Raw genomic sequence first — 19,246 nt, 5'->3', positions numbered from 1 at the left:
CTTTTGGAAAGGTATGCATCACTGAACAAGGAAAAGTTTCTGTTTTTCACAAGATGGACATCATTACAGCTGTGGTTGTGTGCTTCTGTCCCACAGTGAAAGAAGTGCCATCATGGATGTCATCATCAGAATGTACATACTTTGAGTGACATTAGAAGGCAAAGACCACAGGAAAGAGCCTGCAGAATTACCCAGCACGTTTACACTAGCTAGGCTATTGACATTTAGCCATTCAGAGTTAATCCCTTGGCACCATACAACAGGATGACTTAAAAATGTAGTCTAGCTGTGTTGTGTGACTACAGGAAAAAGAAACAGGGTCATCTTGCCAAGTGACCTGCTGTCCCTAGACCTGTAGGACAAATAAAGGTGAAAGGTCAGCCAGATGTGCCACCAGCCACTGATGCCCTCCCCATAAATTTCTTTTCTTAATTGAAAATAATTGTTATACAATATATTCTGATCATGGTTTCCCCTCCCTCATCTCCTCCCAGATTCTCCCCACCTCCCTACATATTCAATTCCACTATTTCTCTTTTGAAAACAAACAGGCAAAAAAAAATGAAGAAGGAAGGAAGGAAGGAAGGAAGGAAGGAGGGAGGGAAGGAAGGAAGGAAGAAAGGAGGGAGGGAAGGAGGGAGGGAAGGAAGGAAGGAAGAAAGGAGGGAGGGAAGGAGGGAGGGAAGGAGGGAAGGAAGGAAGGAAGGAAGGAAGGAAGGAAGGAAGGAAAAAAGGAAGGAAGGAAAAAAGGAAGGAAGGAAAAAAGGAAGGAAGGAAGGAAAAAAGGAAGGAAGGAAAAGAGCACAAGAAACAAATACACACACAGATACACAAAAACAAAACCCACAATAAAACAAAATTGGAAACCATAGTATACCAGCAAGAGACCAGTAAGAATTTTTTAAATATCCAAATAAAGCAATATGAAACAAAAAAAAAATCTCCAAAAATACTATTGACTTTATTTTGTGTTGGCCAACTACTGCTGGCCATGAGGCCTACCCTTATAGTGAGACTCCACTGGAGAAAAGTTGTATGTGTGTGTGTGTGTGTGTGTGTGTGTGTGTGTGTGTGTGTGTGTGTGTAAGAGAGAGACAGAGACAGACAGACAGAGACAGAGCATCGTTAATTGGAGCTAGCTTCTTGGTTAGGGATGGGAGCTTGTATCCACTTCCCCATCTCAGCACTGGGATCCCTTCTGGCTTGGACCTGTGCAGGCCCTGTGCATGCTGCCACGGTCTGTGTGAGTTCGAATATGCATCAGTCCTGCTGTGTCTGGAAGAAACTCTTTCCCTAGTGTTATCCATCCACACTGATTCTTTCTGCCTCTTCTTCTGCTTCTGCATAGTTCCCTGGGCCCTGAGGGAAGGGCTTTGATGAAGATGTCCCATGTAGGACAGAGTGTCCCAAGGCCTCTTACTCTCTGCACAATGTCCAGTTGTGGGTCTCTTTGTTATTTCCCACCTATTGCAGGAGGAAGTTTCTCTGATGATGGCTGGAGAAGACACTGACCTATGGGCATAGCAGAATGTCCTTAGGAGTCACTTTGTTACTATGCTCTTTTAGCAGAACATTAATATTTTGTTTTCCTCTAGGTCCATGGCCTATCTAGCCTCAGGTCCTTGGCCCCCTGAGCAATGTCGGGCATTGGTTCCATCTCATGAAGTGGGCCTTAAATTCAGTCAGATAGTGGCTGGTTACTCCCACAACGTTTGTGCCACTATCACACCAGTGTACTCTGCGGGAAGTCACCATTGTAGATCGCAGGGATTATAGCTTGGTTAGTGGTTACTTTTCTTCTCTGTTAGCATGCAGAGCACCTTCAAGTACCATGAACACTAGTCAGTAGTGATGAAAGCTTTAGTTAGGCTTCATCTCAACTTCTTGCTTAATGAGATATGTAAGTACTATTGTCAGTAATAGGGTCTTGTCATCAGTTTGTAGAGATAATAGCACTGGAAATAGCCTGAGTTGTTGTTTAGAGGTTTCCATGAGTCTCCTTTGGCCAACAACTTAACTAGATGTAGCCCATTCCTGGCATTGGAAGTTTCACTTGGTGGTAAAAGATGTCAAGTTGGGCTATTGTCTCTCCCCCATTATTTGGTGATTCCATTTAGATTTCTTTCATATGTGTATATATTTAAAGAAGCTCCTACTGTAGTAGGTTTCCACATGACCTCTCAAATGGTCCTTAGCATTAGTTGTCCCTCCTGTATTCCCTCCCTTTCCGACCTCTTCCAGCCCATCATTTAATTTCTCCCATTCCAGTCTCTCCTTATCGCACCATAACTATGTACTCTACTTCTTCTTACTTAAGGGATCCTCCCCCCAGTGCCTTATCCAATACATAACCTTTATGGTTATAGAGATTATAGCATGCCTATGCCTATCTAAGGCTTAAAAACTAACATCTATATATAAGCAAATTCATACCATATTTGTCTTTCTGGGTCTGGGATATCTCATTCAGGATAATAGTTTTCTAACTCTATCCTGTGAATTTTGTGAATTTCAAGATTTTGCCTTTTTAAATTTTTGAATAATATTATATTGTGTAAATGTACCACATTTTCATTATCCATTCATCTGTTGATGGACATTTAGTCTGTTTCTAATTTCTGCCTATTATGAATAGGACCCCAGTGAACATGGATAAGCAAGTGCCCCTGCAGTAGAATGTAGATACTTTGGGTATATGCCCAAGAGTGATATAGCTGTATCTTCCTGAGTAACTACCACACTGATTTTTATAATGACTGTACAAATTTGCACTCCCACCAGAAATGGATGAGTGTTCCCCTTACCCTACATCATTGCCAGCAAAATGCTATTTGTTTTATTGATCTTGGCTTTTCTTACTGGTATAAAATGAAATCTCAAAGTAGTTTTAATTTGCATTTCGCTGAAGACTAAGGATGTTGAACATTTCTTTAAATGTTTCTCAGCCATTTGAGTTTCATCTTCTGACTGACACGTTGATAAATTTTGAGAAAGAAGTGTATTTTCTACTAACCACAGTTCACCAATGTACAGTTCAGCATAGCACGCTTGGTCCTACCAAGTGATGGTTCTATGGTAAGTCTCTAATGCATTGTACTTTGTGCAATCCTGCCTCTGCCTGCCTTCTTCAGATCGGAGCTCCTTCCATCTTAAACAGCCAGTTCCTATACATTAGGGCAGGATTTTCCCAGACTACTACTCTTGAACTCATTAATGCCCATCAGTGCCTGAAGTGGGGGGGAGTGCAAGCATAAAACAACATTGTTTAGTTTACTAAAACCAAGACAAAAATTTCCCCTCACATCTTTTATTCCTAGTTATTGCTACACAGGGTTTCTCAGACTAAGTGCACAGACAAACTTCTATTTGTCCTATTAGTCTGCAATAAGGGGACTGGCAGGACCTCCCTCCTGGTCTTCTATCCTCCAAATTAGAATGGCTATTTTCCCAGACATCTGTCACAGTTTAGTCTGCTCATAAGCACAAGTTTTATTTACTGAAGATCATCAGAAGAACCAGTGGCAAAGATCAGGATCCCAGGATCCACTAAGAATGCCACCTGGGTAAATGATGTAAGCTGTAAGCTGTGCATTTAGAGCACAGGTTGTTGTTGTTGTTGCTGCTGCTGCTGCTGCTGCTGCTGCCGAGGCTGCTGTTTGTTGGTATTCTTTTGGTGGGAGGAGGAGAGAATAAGGTTGAGAGAAAATGTTGAGACAGGGCTATGTAGTCCTGGCTGTCCTGGAACTCACTATGTAGACCAGGCTGGCCTCAAATTCACAGAGTTCTATAGGAGCCTCTGCCTCCTGCTAGGATTAAAGGTGTGTGCACTCTACCTTCGAACATAGTTTTTGTGCATATTTGCATTTTAAAATACAGGTTTCACTATTATTCAGGAAGGTCAAGAGATTGAGTGATTATTGACATTGAAAAGGAAATTTGTAGAACTGTAGAGATGGCCCAGAGAGCCAGGTTTGGTTCCCAGCACTGACATGGCTGCTCACAACAGTCTGTACCACCAGTTCCAGGGGAGCCACTGACTACTTCTGGCTTCCGAGGCACTGTGTACATGTGGTATACCAACAAACATGCAGCTAAAACACTAAGAAACACAAAACGTTTTAAAGAAATTATTTTTAATTAAAAAAACGAAAGGCTGCTTATGACTCATAGTTCCCAGAAAGGAGGATCCATCAAAGATGCCTCAAAGACCTACAGGGTCAATCAGGAGGCAGAGAGTGGAAGCCAGCAGAGATGTGAGCAGGATCCTACCTTGAGGTTTTTATGAGAAGGAATAGGTGTGGCCAGGTAAGCAGATTGGGTACTGTCCAGTTTGTATGATTTCAGTGGTCTCTAGAATGCTGAGCTTTTGTCTGGTACCCAGCCTTGCATGACTGTGCCTGGGAGACAGAAGAATGACACCCTTGAGAGCCCAGAAAAGGAAGAAGTTGAGGCCTGCTGTCTAGAGTTACTGCTTTGCTTAGAACTGGCTCACAGGCAAGTCATTTCCTACCCAGGGAATTGGCTAGTCCTGGGCAGTGGGGGGCGGGGCACACAATCTTTCTAGGGACAGCAAGACCCCAAATATCAAAGCATCAGGATAAAAAGACATGCTTAATGCAAAATGATGTATGCATTTTGACTCAGTAGAAAAATGTCTGGTGTAGCTAGAGTTTTCCTGCCTGGCCCAAAGTCAGGACAAATCTCTGTCACCCGCCAGTCCCACAGCTGCTCAGACCCAACCAAGTAAACACAGAGACTTATATTGCTTACAAACTGTATGGCCGTGGCAGGTTTCCTGCTAACTGTTCTTATATTTTAAATTAATCCGTTTCTATAAATCTATACCTTGCCACATGGCTCGTGGCTTACCAGCGTCTTCACATGCTGCTTGTCATGGCGGTGGCTGGCAGTAACTCCCTCTGCCTTCCTGCTCTTTCTTTTCTCCTCTCTGTTAGTCCCACCTATACTTCCTGCCTGGCCACTGGCCAATCAGTGTTTTATTTATTGACCAATCAGAGCAATTTGACATACAGACCATCCCACAGCACTTCCCCTTTTCTTTTCTTTTCTTTTTTTTTAAGAGGAAGGTTTTAACTTTTACACATCTCCAAAGTCAGCTTGGTATATTTGGGAATTTGGGCACAGCTTCTCTTACTACTTCCTGCTGGAGGGGGGCACTGTATCTTATGGGGACACAAAGAAAATTTTAGGATTATGGAGTAGTCCATGAGGGTGTATCATCTGAGCCAATTGCCTTGAAACAGTTCTGGATGTTGGATCATCTGGGCCTTGGTGTCATCGGAGACCTTTCAGGGGGTCTTGGCTGGTCAAACCTGATGTATCTTAATCTGGAAAAAATCCATAGCCTCTGGCTTTCTGTGGAAACAAAAGCAGAGCCTCTTTTCCAAAGCAACATATCCTTATAGTCAAATTTTGAAGTCAAGGTACCTTTAAAATATACATTTTGGCATAAATCAACAGCTTTTGCAATCAAATGTTTTTCTTCAGTTACGAATATCAAAGAGAACATAATCCAGATTCTCTGTGTGGTAGCCATCTTTATGTGGCTTATGTTTTATATTACCTTGAGCCTATTGCTTTAAACTGCACCATTCTAAGACTGAAATGGCACTGTAGCTGCTGGCTCTGCTCACTTCAGCTTCCCAACTGGCGATGGTATGTTTTCCGCCAGCTCTGGGAGCCATCAACTCTCAGAAATAGTGAGTCTATGCTTCTATCAAAGCAGTGTGTAGCCCAGAAACCTCTTTTTGTTTTGTACTAGCAAAGGCTAAATCCACCATGCAGCTTAATGTGCCACTTGCAGAGGCCTCATTCCGGCCATACTGCAGGTCGAGCACACACACCAGAAACCCGCCATAGTAGCTCAAACATGCAGGCTGCCACTAACTTGAGAGAAACAACTAGGAACTGTTTTTAGCTCCATTTTAGAATCTTTTCCTCAGGTTTTAGGTGGAAACTCTTGCCAACATGTTGGGTGCCATTTGTAGCTAGAATTTTCCTGCCTGACCCACAGTCAGGACAAATCTTTGTCACCCGCAGTCCCACAGCCGCTCAGACCCAACCAAGTAAACAGAGACTTATATTGCTTATAAACTGTATGGCCGTGGCAGGCTTCTTGCTAACTGTTCTTATATCTTAAATTAATCCATTTCTATAAATCTATACATTGCCACAAGGCTTGTCTTACCAGCGTCTTCACATGCTGTTTGTCATGGCGGTGGCTGGCAGTATCTCCCTGCCTCAGCCTTCCGCTTCCCAGAATTCTCCTCTCTCCTTGTCCCGCCTACTTCCTGCCTGGCCATTGGCCAATCAGTGTTTTATTTATTGACCAATCAGAGCAATTTGACATACAGACCATCCCATAGGTCATACAGACCATACAGACCATAGGTCTGGTCCCTAACCTCATGCAGAAAGAAAAGAGCAATACATGTTCTTCATGGGAGGAAACATTTTGAGATATCCATTTTTGTTTGGCCCTCTATTTCCTGACTCTGCATTTAGGCTCTTTGTAATTACTAATCTTGAGGGAGTCTATGAGGTAAAAAATTGGCCCTGAGCTCCAGAGTTCTCCACCCAGCAACAATAGCTGTGTCTCAAAATAGACACTAAAGAAGAAATTTTCTATCTTAAGGTTTGAATTGTGAAAGAATATATAAGTAACTGTGATGACTCTAGAAGATATGCACTCAGCAACAATTTCTGGGTATCCCAAGGTTTCTCGTGTGAGTGGCAACAGTTTAAGAACCCATTTTCTTCTGTCCATCAAGCACCCATCAATAATGTCTCCATCCTAGTGTATCAGTTTTCAAGGGCTAAAGTGTCACAAACAGGGTGCTTTAAATGACAGAAGTGTATGTTCTCACATTTTTGTTGGATAATATGTTACCAGGGTTGTTCCCCTCCAAGAAAGTTCCTATAAGGAAGAACTATTCTGTTCCATGCCCAGTATCTTGCTCTTTTAAAGCAATCTTTATACTATCTTTTGTGTAAGATTTGCAGAAACTTTGTCTTAATATCTCTCCGCCTTCGTCCTCACAGGCCATGTTGCCTATGTACATGTCTGTGTCTACATTCTTCCTTCATAATAAAGACACTAGTCCTATCTGATGACCTCCTTCTAATTTGATTATAACTCTACAGAACCTGTATCCAAATGAAGTCATGTTCTGAGTTCCTAGAAGTGACTCCAGTATATGCTTTAATAAACAGTGTGTATATCTTGTGGTTTCCCACTCATTCAATAAGATGATGAAAACTTCAAGTTTCTTTCAAGAAAATGATGGTATCAATTGAACATCTTCATTATGGACTGCCAATCTGCAAATCACATAGCATATTCTTGATGCAAATGACATTTATAAGAGTAGCAAAAACAGAGGCAGAGACAGGGAACAAAGCTATCTGAAGAAATTAGTAAAAGACTGTGGGGAGGGCCAATGGGTAAGTGGGGATTCTAAGACTCAAATGTAGCTAGCCACTCACAAATACCCTACCCCCTTCCATGAACATTATCCAGGAAGCAAATATCCTATATCACACTAAGAACTCAAATATAAACTACAAATTGTCACAGTACCTCCACAGCCAGGAAAAAAAAAATATTTAACTAGGAGGAGAGAGGAGAGAATTTGTAATCCTCTTATAGAACCAACTGACCACAGAAAAGATTTGTAGAAGGACAGCCGGTTTCCCAGCGCTATGATCCATCCTGGGACACCACTTGGTGTTGCTGAGACTTTGCTGGCAAGTTCTCTGCTCTGTATGTTCCATTCTCACCAAACACTACAGGTCCAAAATCCTGCAATCCTCAAACACATGGAGATACAGTGTCATTTGGCTTTTCCCCAGCTTTGGAACGATTAGGTGAAATGGGACTGACTGGGGGCCATATGATAGGCTTGGTGAGCAGAGAAGGTAAAATCAGAAAAGACTGTCACACAATAGATAACCTCTCTTCCATCTCTCAGTTGGCAGAAACTTTCTCTCTCTTCAAACCACACATTCACATCATCAACCAGGGAATTCTAGTTGATGGTACCTTAAAATTCCTGACACATATCACAGGGACTAAAACCATAGTACACATAGAAACTTGATAATTTTTTTTGATCTTGTATTTAAAACCATTATACACTAAAATATTTCTAAACCTGAATGGTGAGTAAAATGCTTACCATTAAAATAATCCTTTGGGTGCTGACGAGGTGGCTCAGCATGTAAATGCATTTGCTACACAAGCCTGATGACAAGTTCAATCCTTAGAATCCACTTAAAGGCTGAAAGGAGAGAACTGACTCCACAAAGATGTCTTCTGACTTCCATATGTGTGTCCTAACATGTGCACACATTCACACACATAATACCAAAATGAACAAATAAATATACAAACAAATAAGTTAACAGAGCAATCCCTTGGATACTGCATTCTGACAGGATCTGAGGCTTCCTCCAAGGGAGGGAGTTCATGCCTAATCACTGTGGACCTGGTCAAGGGCCCATGGCTGGGGAGATCATAGGCTCAAAGGGTGAACCTACTGTTTCCGTTTCACTAAATGAATACATTATAAAACTGCCTCCTTAATATTTATCTTTATACCCATAGAGTAGTGCTTTTCTCAGCCTTGGTCAAAAGAACTTTTTGCAGTAAACTATGGTTGAAGAAAGCAAATGGCTGGTCAAGGTGTTAAAAATAAGTGACTACTGAGTGCCTGTCCCTCAAAGGGACAGCCATATCACCCCTTCCAAGGCTCACAGAGCATCACAAAAGAGGAGATGGAAAAGGACAGCATCTATCCTCTGAGCAGGATATGACATTGGACTCATGGCCTCACAGCATCTACAGGTGCCCACACAAGACTGGGTCTGTCATCTTTCAGTCGTGGATAAGGAAGAGCTCACTGGGTGGGCCTTCCTTGGGAAGCTATTGGCAGAGGGGGCCTCAGGAAAGAGTAAGACATTGTCTTCAGTGGTGGAGTCCCTGGTGAATTGTCCATGCTTCATTGAATAACTCTATTCATGCCCACTCAGGTGGCCTGATCAAACTTAGGGGGTCACAAAACCAAACCAAAAACAGAAACCAAGCTAAAAGGCATAATAGTGGGAAGGGTGCTGGGGAAATAAGAGGGATACATGGGGTTGAGTGCAACCAAAATGTATTCAATATACAAGAATTTGGATGATATTCAACTAATAGTTAATAAATAAGAAAATTAATTTTAGCCAGGTGGTAGTGATGCACACCTTTAATCCTAACACTGGGGAAGCAGAGACAGGTGGATCTCTGTGAGTTCAAGGCCAGCCTGGTCTACAAAGCAAGTTCCAGGACAACCAGAGATGTTACATAGAGAAACCCTGTTCCTAAAAAGCCACACAAAAAAATAAAGAAGAAAGGAAGGAAGGAAGGAAGGAAGGAAGGAAGGAAGGAAGGAAGGAAGGAAGGAAGGAGAGAGAGAAGAAAATTAATTTTATAAATACCCCGTCACACACATCTTGATTCTATACCATTCATATAAAACATAATCTTTGCCTTATAGATTTATTCATCAAGACAATTGTTTTAGATGAATGTGGAAGGCTCTAAGTTTTCTTCCTCTGAATTCACCTTCCCAGTTATAATTCCGCTCTGAATTAGGATTTCAGTTTCTAGAAGTAATTTTATCTGAACTTTCAGAGCCCTCAGCTCTCCATTAAATGGCATCATTCTTGGGAAATGCTTAGTTACTTCTAAGCAGAGTTTAAATCCTTTATCCAGACAGGTTCAAAGCAGCAATTATGTTGCTTTTTCCAATGCATGTTCTAGAAAGGAGTCCTCAGTGTGACTCCTTTGTGTCCAAGTGGAAAGTTCCATCTATCTTCTAACTTAACCCCTTTGCATGCTCCTTATACTCCAGGAAAGACAAACATCTCCCCAGTTATCCAGATAGATGGCTCAGTAGAATGATTTCTGTATTTACTTTTTTTCTTTTATTGAAAATACTTTTTTTCGCATGTAATATATCCTGATTATGGTTTCCTCTCCCACTACTCCTCCAAGCTCCCCCTTATCTCTCTTCTCATCCAATCCACCCCCTTTCTGTATCTCATTAGAAAAAAAAAAGGCTTTTGTGGGTAATAATAAAATATAAGATGAAACAAAAACTAGCACATTGGAATGGACAAAACAAACAAGAAGAGAGTCCAAGAAAAGGCACAAGAAACATAGACTGTCTCATTTACACACTCAGGAATCCCATAAAAATACTAAACTGAAAGCCATGATATATATACACCAAGGACCTATATAGTAAAAAGAAATATATATATATATTAAAATGTATATATAATACTTTTATTATATATAATAAAAACAAAAAAATAAGAAATTTTTAAAAAGGAAGAGCCTTATGTTGTTGTGGTTTTTACTCTTTTGGGGTGCCAGCCAACCAGCTTCCAAATAAATCACCCACGGAGGATTATTCTTAATTATGAATGCCTGGTCTTAGATTAGCTTGCTTCTTGTCAGCTTTCCTTAACTTTAAATTATTCCACCTATCTTTGGCCTCTGGGCTTTTCTCCACTCTCTTACTTCTGTAAATCTTACTCTTACTCCATGGCTTGCTGTGTAGCTGGGTAGCTGGCCCCTGGAGTCCTCCTCCTTCTCTCACTCCTTCTTTATTCCTACTCTTCCCAGATTTCTCCTCCTATATATTCTCTCTGCTTGCCAGCCCCACCTATCCTTTCTCCTGCCTTGCTATTGGCTGTTCAGTTCTTTATTAGACCACCAGGTGTTTTACACAAAGTATCACAGCTTCACAGAGATAAACAAAGATTTTTTTTTTTGTAACACAGTTTAAAATAAAATTCCCCAACAACCTTGAAACTACATTATGAGACTAGGAACCTCCAAAGATGCTGTTAAGTTCATTTTCTGTTGGCCATCTACTGCAACGCATGCTGTCTGCTCTTAAGAGTAGTTTCTTTCCCCAGTTAGACTCCCTTGGAGGAAACTAAATTTTCATTTTCAAGTGGTTATCAATTGGAGATTGCTTCTGGGTGGGAACATGTGTATACTTCTCCTTTCAGCTCAAGGCCTTCCTATAGCACGAATCTTAAAAGGTCATATTAATAAAAACAAACCTGGAGCCAGGTATTAGGGTGAATGCTGAAAGATCAGAGAAACAGAACAGGCCACAGCTAACCTCACCTCGCCAATTCCTCAGCTGATCTTGTTTCCTCAGACTGGAAGCCTCTGAGTCCTCACCCGAATGGATCTCAGCTGAACTGCTGCTAAAAGCCTCAAAGCTTAAAAGGGCTCTAGTTCCTGGTCCTGATGCCTTATATTCCTTTCTGCTTCCTGCCATCACTTCTGGGATTAAAGGTGTGTGTCACCATGCCTGGCTGTTTCCAGTGTGGCTTTGAACTCACAGAGATCCGAATGGATCTCTGCCTCCAGAATGTTAGGATTAAAGGTGTGTGTGCCACCATTTTCTGGCCTCTATGTCTATCTAGCAGCTGTTCTGTTCTCTGACCCCAGATAAGTTTATTAAGGTGCACAACATATTGGGGGACACAATATCACCATATTTCCCCTTTTTTGTATAAAATTTTAAAAAGCTTATAACTAATACAAGAAAAACTATATCCAATAAGTATATACAATATATACAGTAAGAATTATATTAAAAAATGTCTAGTCCATTAACATTTGACAGATTCAGACAAAAAACTCCATTAACATATAACAATGTGCAGTCCATTAACATTTGACAAATTTAGATTAAAAAAATTCATTACTTATCCTATTTAAAACAAGCAGTTCCTTTTTAAAAGTAGATTCAATAATTTCCCTTTTTATCTTATCACCTCCCAAATGGTGCAGACCTGTGCAGACTCTGTGCAGGTTGCCTCAGCCTCTGTGAGTTCACCTGTGGGTTGATCATGTTTTTTTAGAGGGCCTTGCTTTCTTGGTGTCTTCCATCCCCTCTGGCTCTTACACCCTTTATACCTCCTCTTCTGTGGGTCTCTATATTTGTTCCCATCTGCTGCAGGAGGAAACTTCTCTGATGGCTGTATAAGGCACTGAACTATGAGTATAGCAGAATGCCATTAGGAGTCATTTCATTGCTGAATTGTTTATTTGTTTGCTTGTTTTTAGACTAGTAAGTAGTATTTGATTTTACCCTGAGCTATCTAGTCTCGGGTTCTTAGTCACCAAGCTGTGTCAGCATGGGTCCCACCTAGTGGAGTGAGTGGGCTTTCAGTCCAATCAGATATTGGTTGGTGTGGTGGTTTGGCAGAAAATGGCCCCCAAAGGGATGGCACTATTAGGAGGTGTGGCCTTGTTGGAGGAAGTGTGTCACTGTAAGGGCAGGCTTTGAGGGCTTTTTTACTCAAGCTTTGCTCAGTGTGACAGACAGCCGACCTCCTGTTGCCTGCAAGATGTAAGACTCTCAACTACCTCTCCAGCACCATGTCTGCCTGCACACCGCCATACTCCACATCATGATGATACCAATTTGAATCTCTGAAATTCAAAGCAAGGCACTCCAGTTAAATGTTTTCCTTTATAAGAGTTGCCATGGTCATGGTGTCTCTTCACAGCAATAAAAACCCTAACACAGTTGGTTACTCCCACAAGCTTTGTGCCGCCATTGTCCTAAAATATCATGCAGGTAATACACCATTGTAGATAAAGGGTGTGTGCCTGTTTTAGTGTTCACAAGTTTCTTGAATTCTTCATATATTTTGGATACTAGCCCTCTATCGGATATGTAGTTGGTAAAAATATTTTCCCAGTACATAAGCTGCTGATTTGTCTAAATGATGGTGTCTTTTGACACACAAAACATCTCAGTTTCATGAGGTCCCATTTATTAATTGTTGCTTATAGTGCCTGGGCTAACAATGTTCTGTTCAGAAAGTCTTTTCCTGTGCCAATGAGTGCAAGGTTATTTCCCACTTTTTTCTGTCAGGTTCTGTGTGTCTGATTCTATATTAAAGTCTTTGATCCATTTTGAGTTTAGTTTTGTACAGGGTGATAAGTATGAATCTATTTGGATTCTTTTACATGCAGCTGTCCAATTAGATCAGCAACATTTGTTGAAGATGTTTTCTTTTATCCCCCAAAGTGTTTTTCTGGCTTCTTTATCAAAAATGAGGTGTTCATAGGTGTGTAGATTTATATCTGGGTCTCCAGTTTGATTCCATTGATCAACATGACTGTTTTTGTGCCAATACCATGCTGTTTTTATTACTATCGCTCTCAAGTACAACTTAAAATTAAGAAAGATAATACCTCCAGAAGTTCTTTTATTGTTCAAGATTGTTTTAACTATCCTCAGTTTTTTGTGTTTCTCTACGAAGCTAAAAATTGGCCTTTCAAGATCTGTGAAGAATTCTGTTGGAATTTTAATGGGGATTGCATTGAGTCTGTAGATTGCTTTTGATAGGATGACCATTTTTACTATATTAATCATACCAACCCTTAATCATGGAAGATCATTCTGTCTTTTGATATCTTCTTCAGTTTCTTTCTTCAATATCTTAAAGGTTTTTTGGTTGTTTTGTTTTTGTTTTCAGGACAGGGTTTCTCTTTATAGTCCTGGCTATCCTGGAAGATGTTCTGTAGATGAAACTGGCCTCTGATTCAGTGATCTGCCTGCCTCTTCCTCCTGAGTGCTGGGATTAAAGGTATGTGCCTCTAAACCCAGCAGAGTTCTTATGATACATGTCTTTTACTTTCTTGGTTAGAGTTACCTCAAGATAGTTTACATTATTTGAGGCTATTGTGAAAGGTGTTGTTTCCCTGATTTCTGTCTCAGTCCATTTGTCATTTATATATACAAGGGCTACTGATTTGTGTGGGTTAATTTTGTACCTAACTACTTGACTTAAAGTGTTAATCAGTTGTAGGAATTTATGAGTGAAATTTTTAGGGTCTTTTAAATACACTATCATGCCAGGCAATGGTGGCACATGCCTTTAATCCCAGCACTCAGGAGGCAAAGGCCGGCAGATCTCCATGAGTTCAAGGTTAGCCTGGGCTATGGAGTGAGTTCCAAGAAAGGCTCCAAAGCTACACAAAGAAACCTTGTCAATATATATATATATATATATATATATATATATATATATATATATATTCATATCATCTGCAAATATACATACTTTGACTTCTTTCCTATTTGTACCTCCTTAATCTTGTTTAGTTGTCTTCTTGCTCTAGCTAATAAAGCAAAAACTTCAAATACTATATTGAATAGGTATGGAGAGACTAGACAACCTTGTCTTATTCCTGATTTTAGTGGAATTGCTTTGTGTTTCTTGAGATTTAAGCTATAGGTTTGCTGTAAACTGCCTTTATTATGTTGAGGTATTTCTCTTGCATCCCTAATCTCTCCAGTACTTTTATCATGAAGGGTTGTTAAATTTTTGTCAAAGGCCTTTTGTATATCTAATGAGATGACCATATGATTTTTATCTTTCAGTTCACTTACATGGTGGATTACATTTATTGATTTATGTATATTCAACCATACCTGCATCTCTGGGATGAAGCCAACTTGATAATGGTGAATGATCTTTTTTATGTGTTCTTGGAGTCATTTTGCAAGTATTTTATTGAGAATGTTTACATCTATGCACATAAAGGAAATTGGTCCATAATTCTCTTTGCTGAGCCTTTCTATGGTTTTAGCATCAGGGTAACTGTGGCCTCATTTAAAAAAAGTTGGGCAATGTTCCTCCTGTTTTTATTTTGTGAAATAATTTTAGGAGTAGAATGTTTGTTTGTTTTTTAAGTAGGCTCTTCAAAAATAGAGCCCAGCTATATGCTGAAAACAATATCTTTTTTTTCCCTTTTCATAGAGACTTGATCAGCTACTTTTCTACTTGTCCCCAAAGACCAAATATAAAACTGTTGTAGCCAATAAAAGAAGAGCAGAGCATCATGACACCTCACCTTGTAGGAGAAATGAGGCAGTCAGGATTCAACTAAGAGACATGTTTGTCTCCGTCATCCTCTGAGCATGCTTAGAGAGTTTGCTTCATGTTAAGCATTCTATGATGCTCCTGAGAAGGCAGGTGGTTAACGTGGCTTCTGTTCTTCAGGTTTCCATAGTCTAGTAAGGCAAATAGACAAGCAAACAAATAGTTTGACACTTTGAAAGATGTATTTGAACTAAAAAGAAGTGACTAAATCTATTTGGAAATAGCTGTAGGATAAAATCGGAGATCAGAAAAAAAGGCGGCCTGTAACACAAATTTCAAATGGTCTTATTAATAAAAACAAACCTGGAGCCAGGTATTGTGGTAAATGTTGAAAGATCAGAGAAACAGAACAGGCCACAGCTAACCTCATCTCGCCAATTCCTCAGACTGAAAGCTTCTGAGTGAGTCCTCACCCAAATCGATCTCAGCTGAACTGCTGCTAAAAGCCTCAAAGCTAAAAAGGGCTCTAGTTCCTGGTCCTCATGCCTTATATACCTTTCTGCTTCCCATTTAAACAAAGTCCTAAGAGGATAACCAGAATTGTGATGGAGAAGAAGAGGGAGAGAGGAGGATAAAAGAGAGAGGACGGAAGATGGGGAAAGGAAGAGAAAAGAGAAAGAATGAGACACGAAAGTAGAAAGAGGAACGGAGGAGAAAGAAGGGGAAGGAAAGGAAAAGAGAGAAGAGGAAAGAGAAGAAAAGGAGAGAAAGGAGGAAGGGAGAGGAAGCAGAGAGAGGGAGAGAGAACTGGAATGCAGAATAATTGGGAACTACATTCCAAGTCTTACTCCAGACATGTTTAGTTTAGCTTTCATCTAATTAGAAGATTTCATATTAAATCAACATTTGCAGATTCTTTTGTAAAACCAAAGAGAAAACAGAAGGGATCTGGCAGCACAGTTCCCACACAGACATGTGGAAACGGTGACTCTTCCCAGGCAGAGCCCTTCCTCCAGACAGGACACAGTTCCCCCAGTTTCCTCTCTGCCCATTTTCCACCTTCCTGGCTCCGCAGGCAGCTGAGCATCTGGTGCTCCGTGATGGGGGAAGATCAGAAGCCAGCTGTTACCGAATTCTGACATGCCTCCATGGAGGCTAATTTTGAGTTGAATACTTCTATAATGCTGCCCTCACAGAAGTAGCCATCCATGGGCTAAATCAAACACTTGTTTCTTTTCCCCTATTTTTTTAAATAAAACAAACAAAAAATCGGGATTAGCTTCAGCTCATTGAGATTGATGTGCAAGGAAAAAGAGGATAGCCTTTGTGGTGCTTTGAATGGGAAATGTCCCTCATAGTCGGGCTTTGGACTGCTAGGTTCCCAGTTGATGGTCTCTGGGGGAGGTTTGGGTGGTACCACCTTGCTGAAGGAAGTGCATTACTGGGGAAGAGCTTTGAGGTTAAAAGCCTCCACCACTTCTCTCTCTCTCTCTCTCTCTCTCTCTCTCTCTCTCTCTCTCTCTCTCTCTCCCTCCCTCCCTCCCTCCCTCCCTCCCTCCCTCCCTCCCTCCCTCCCTCTTTCCCCTCAACCCACTGCTTTACTCACGGTATGAAAATGTGAGCTCTCAGATTCACGTTCATACCACCATGCCTGCAGTCTGCTTCCTCCTCGCTGCCACTTTGACCCTAACCCACTGGAACTACAAGCCAATATAAACCCTTTCTTAGATAAGTTGCCTTGGTCACAGTATTTTATCACAGCAACAGAAAAGTAACGACTATGTCCATCGTTTATCTTCACTACCATCTGTTCAGGGAGATCCTTTTTATTACAGAGAAAACTCAGTCCTGCTGAAACTTGATGGCTGGAACAGAAAAACTCACCTTCCGGGGCTCTCCAAGAGGAAAGACGTACATGTGGACATATGAAGGACGTACCAAGAAAGGAGCCAATGAGATCATGAAACCAGTGCACTGATAAGTCGCTGGCCCATAAACTCCCCATAGCAGGGATGGCTCTGAGGAGCTGCCGAGCAAAGTGGCAGCATAGGCTTTGGACTGTGGGCTACGGAGTGAGCAATGTGCACTTGCATTAGTTACCTTTTTCATCATCACTATGACCAAATAACTGACAGAAACTTGTTAAGGGGCAAGGCTTTATTTCAGTTCACAGGTCACTGCAGCGAAGGCATAGCCACTGAGCAGATTGGTCTGTGACAGTCTTAGCTTGCTGCCACTAGTTACATCACAGAGGCAGACAGAAAGCAAGGCACTTGGGCTGGAGGGAGGACTAGCCAGCTCTAGTCCTCTAGGCCCACCCACAATGCTCTATGCAAGCTGGACAGATTTCATATTCCAGTGGTCCTGTCACCTACCAAACAGTACCAACGCCTGGGGACTAAGTTGTCAAACACATGATATTTCACATATGGACATCTCATAGATAAATCATAGCAGTATCACCATATACCCCCAATATAGTCAACCTCAAATGGTTCATGAGATGATGAAAATCTAAATATTTCCCCGGAAACTCACAGATGCCTAGAAGAGGTTTGGCTGTCTACAGGCAGGGAATTGTATATGTAATCTGAGTCTCATAAGAGAAGAAAATCCTGAAAAAAAAATATTACTTATATGAGAATTTTATTGCTGTTTAAAATAAAATTATTTTAATTATTTTGTTAAGTTATTTTGTCATTCAATATTAATTTCTGATGAAACTGTGTAAGTTTTGCATAAGGACCAACAAGATACAAGAGCATCTGAACATGCCTCTTGACTATGAAGCAAGGGAAGGTTTTCCAAGGCTCTCTAGTTTTTTGCTTAGGAAGAGACTCATGGAACTCAATGTAGAAAAATCAGAAGATATTTTCTCTAAATCTCTGTGTGCCCTGTACACTGATAATTCGCTATCAGCCAAGACTGTGGCAAAGTATCCACCAGGTCTCCCAATTGCTTTTTGTTAATGAGGGTAGTCCTACCTGCACTGGAGTTGAATTGCAACATCTTACCAGCTGGCATAACAGCATTGGTCCATAATTCACCTGCTGGCTCCCGATGCTTGTGCCTGATGGATGTGAATCCCCAAGCTTCCCATGCCATTCCCAATGATGCCTGCAGTAAACCTTGTGTCTCACACTGATTCACCGAGTCATAATCCTGCCGTCAGCTGGGATGATATGTCTTCCTCAAATTCCCCAGTCTGGAGGTTCCTGCCAAGTCAACAATGGTCTGCCAGGTGGCTGGGACTTGAGCGAGCATCTGTTCAGCTTTGTGTTGAACCAGAATGACCACTGGGAAGCTGTATTCCACAGATGTGTTGTTAGGATCAGCAAGAAAAAAAAAAAAAAAAAACTCCAGAGTTTGCCTTTAAAAGAAAACTGTATGTTATCCATTTCTAAGTACATAATACATTTCCAGTGTACCTCTGGGCACATGATCCCATATCTCTTTTTACATAGCGCTGATTAAAAGGAAAATATTTGATGAAGGTGACTAAGTAAGTTATCTATCAAATTTAACTAATTGATGTTAGCTGAATACCTCATGCAATAACAGTAGGGAACTGTTGCAGAATTCCTCACAGCTATGTTACATGTGAATGCATTCTTCATTTGAGCATCTCAACGGCCTATAATGAGAAAACTGGTGCCACAGAAGATCAATATTTGCAGGCAGGACTTCCAAACTTCAGCTGTGACATGCGACTTCCCTTCTTAAAGTGAAGCCAAATATAACAGAGCGAAAAAAGGAAGTCCTTCATATTTTTAATAGAACCAGAAATTCAAGATTGAGACTGTTTATCGAGTTACTTAAATAATTTCTATGATGCACTGCAGTATTCTTGTGGCAGTCATTCCCTGGTAAATCTGTGTATGCTAACAAATTCTATATAAAAATATAGACGTACTTACATATTTATTAATAACTGTAAAAAAAAGACATTCTTAATAAAATTTCTTATTGATACTTGGAGAGAAGGAAACCATGGAGTATAGTTGATGAAGAGAATTAAATAAATACAGGGCAATGAGATGGCCCCATGAGCAAAAGTGAGGAAGCCTGACTACCTGAGTTGAATCCCCTGAACCTATGACATAGGGAGATATCCAACTCCCAACACAAATCATACACATGCAATAATAATAAAAAAATTAAATAAAAGAGAGTAGAGATAAAAATCATCTTTATGATTGTATAATAACTTTCTAGAAAACACAAAAAAACTGATTTTCAAAATCTATTCAAATTAAAAAACTTGTTTTTTGTTTTTTGAGACAGGGTTTCTCTGGGTAGCCTTGGCTCTGTAGAC

Source organism: Peromyscus leucopus, chromosome 1, assembly GCF_004664715.2.
Source record: "Peromyscus leucopus breed LL Stock chromosome 1, UCI_PerLeu_2.1, whole genome shotgun sequence".
Taxonomy (NCBI): Eukaryota; Metazoa; Chordata; class Mammalia; order Rodentia; family Cricetidae; genus Peromyscus; species Peromyscus leucopus.
The sequence above is the reverse complement of the archived record's forward strand: the minus strand, read 5'-3'. Positions refer to the sequence as shown.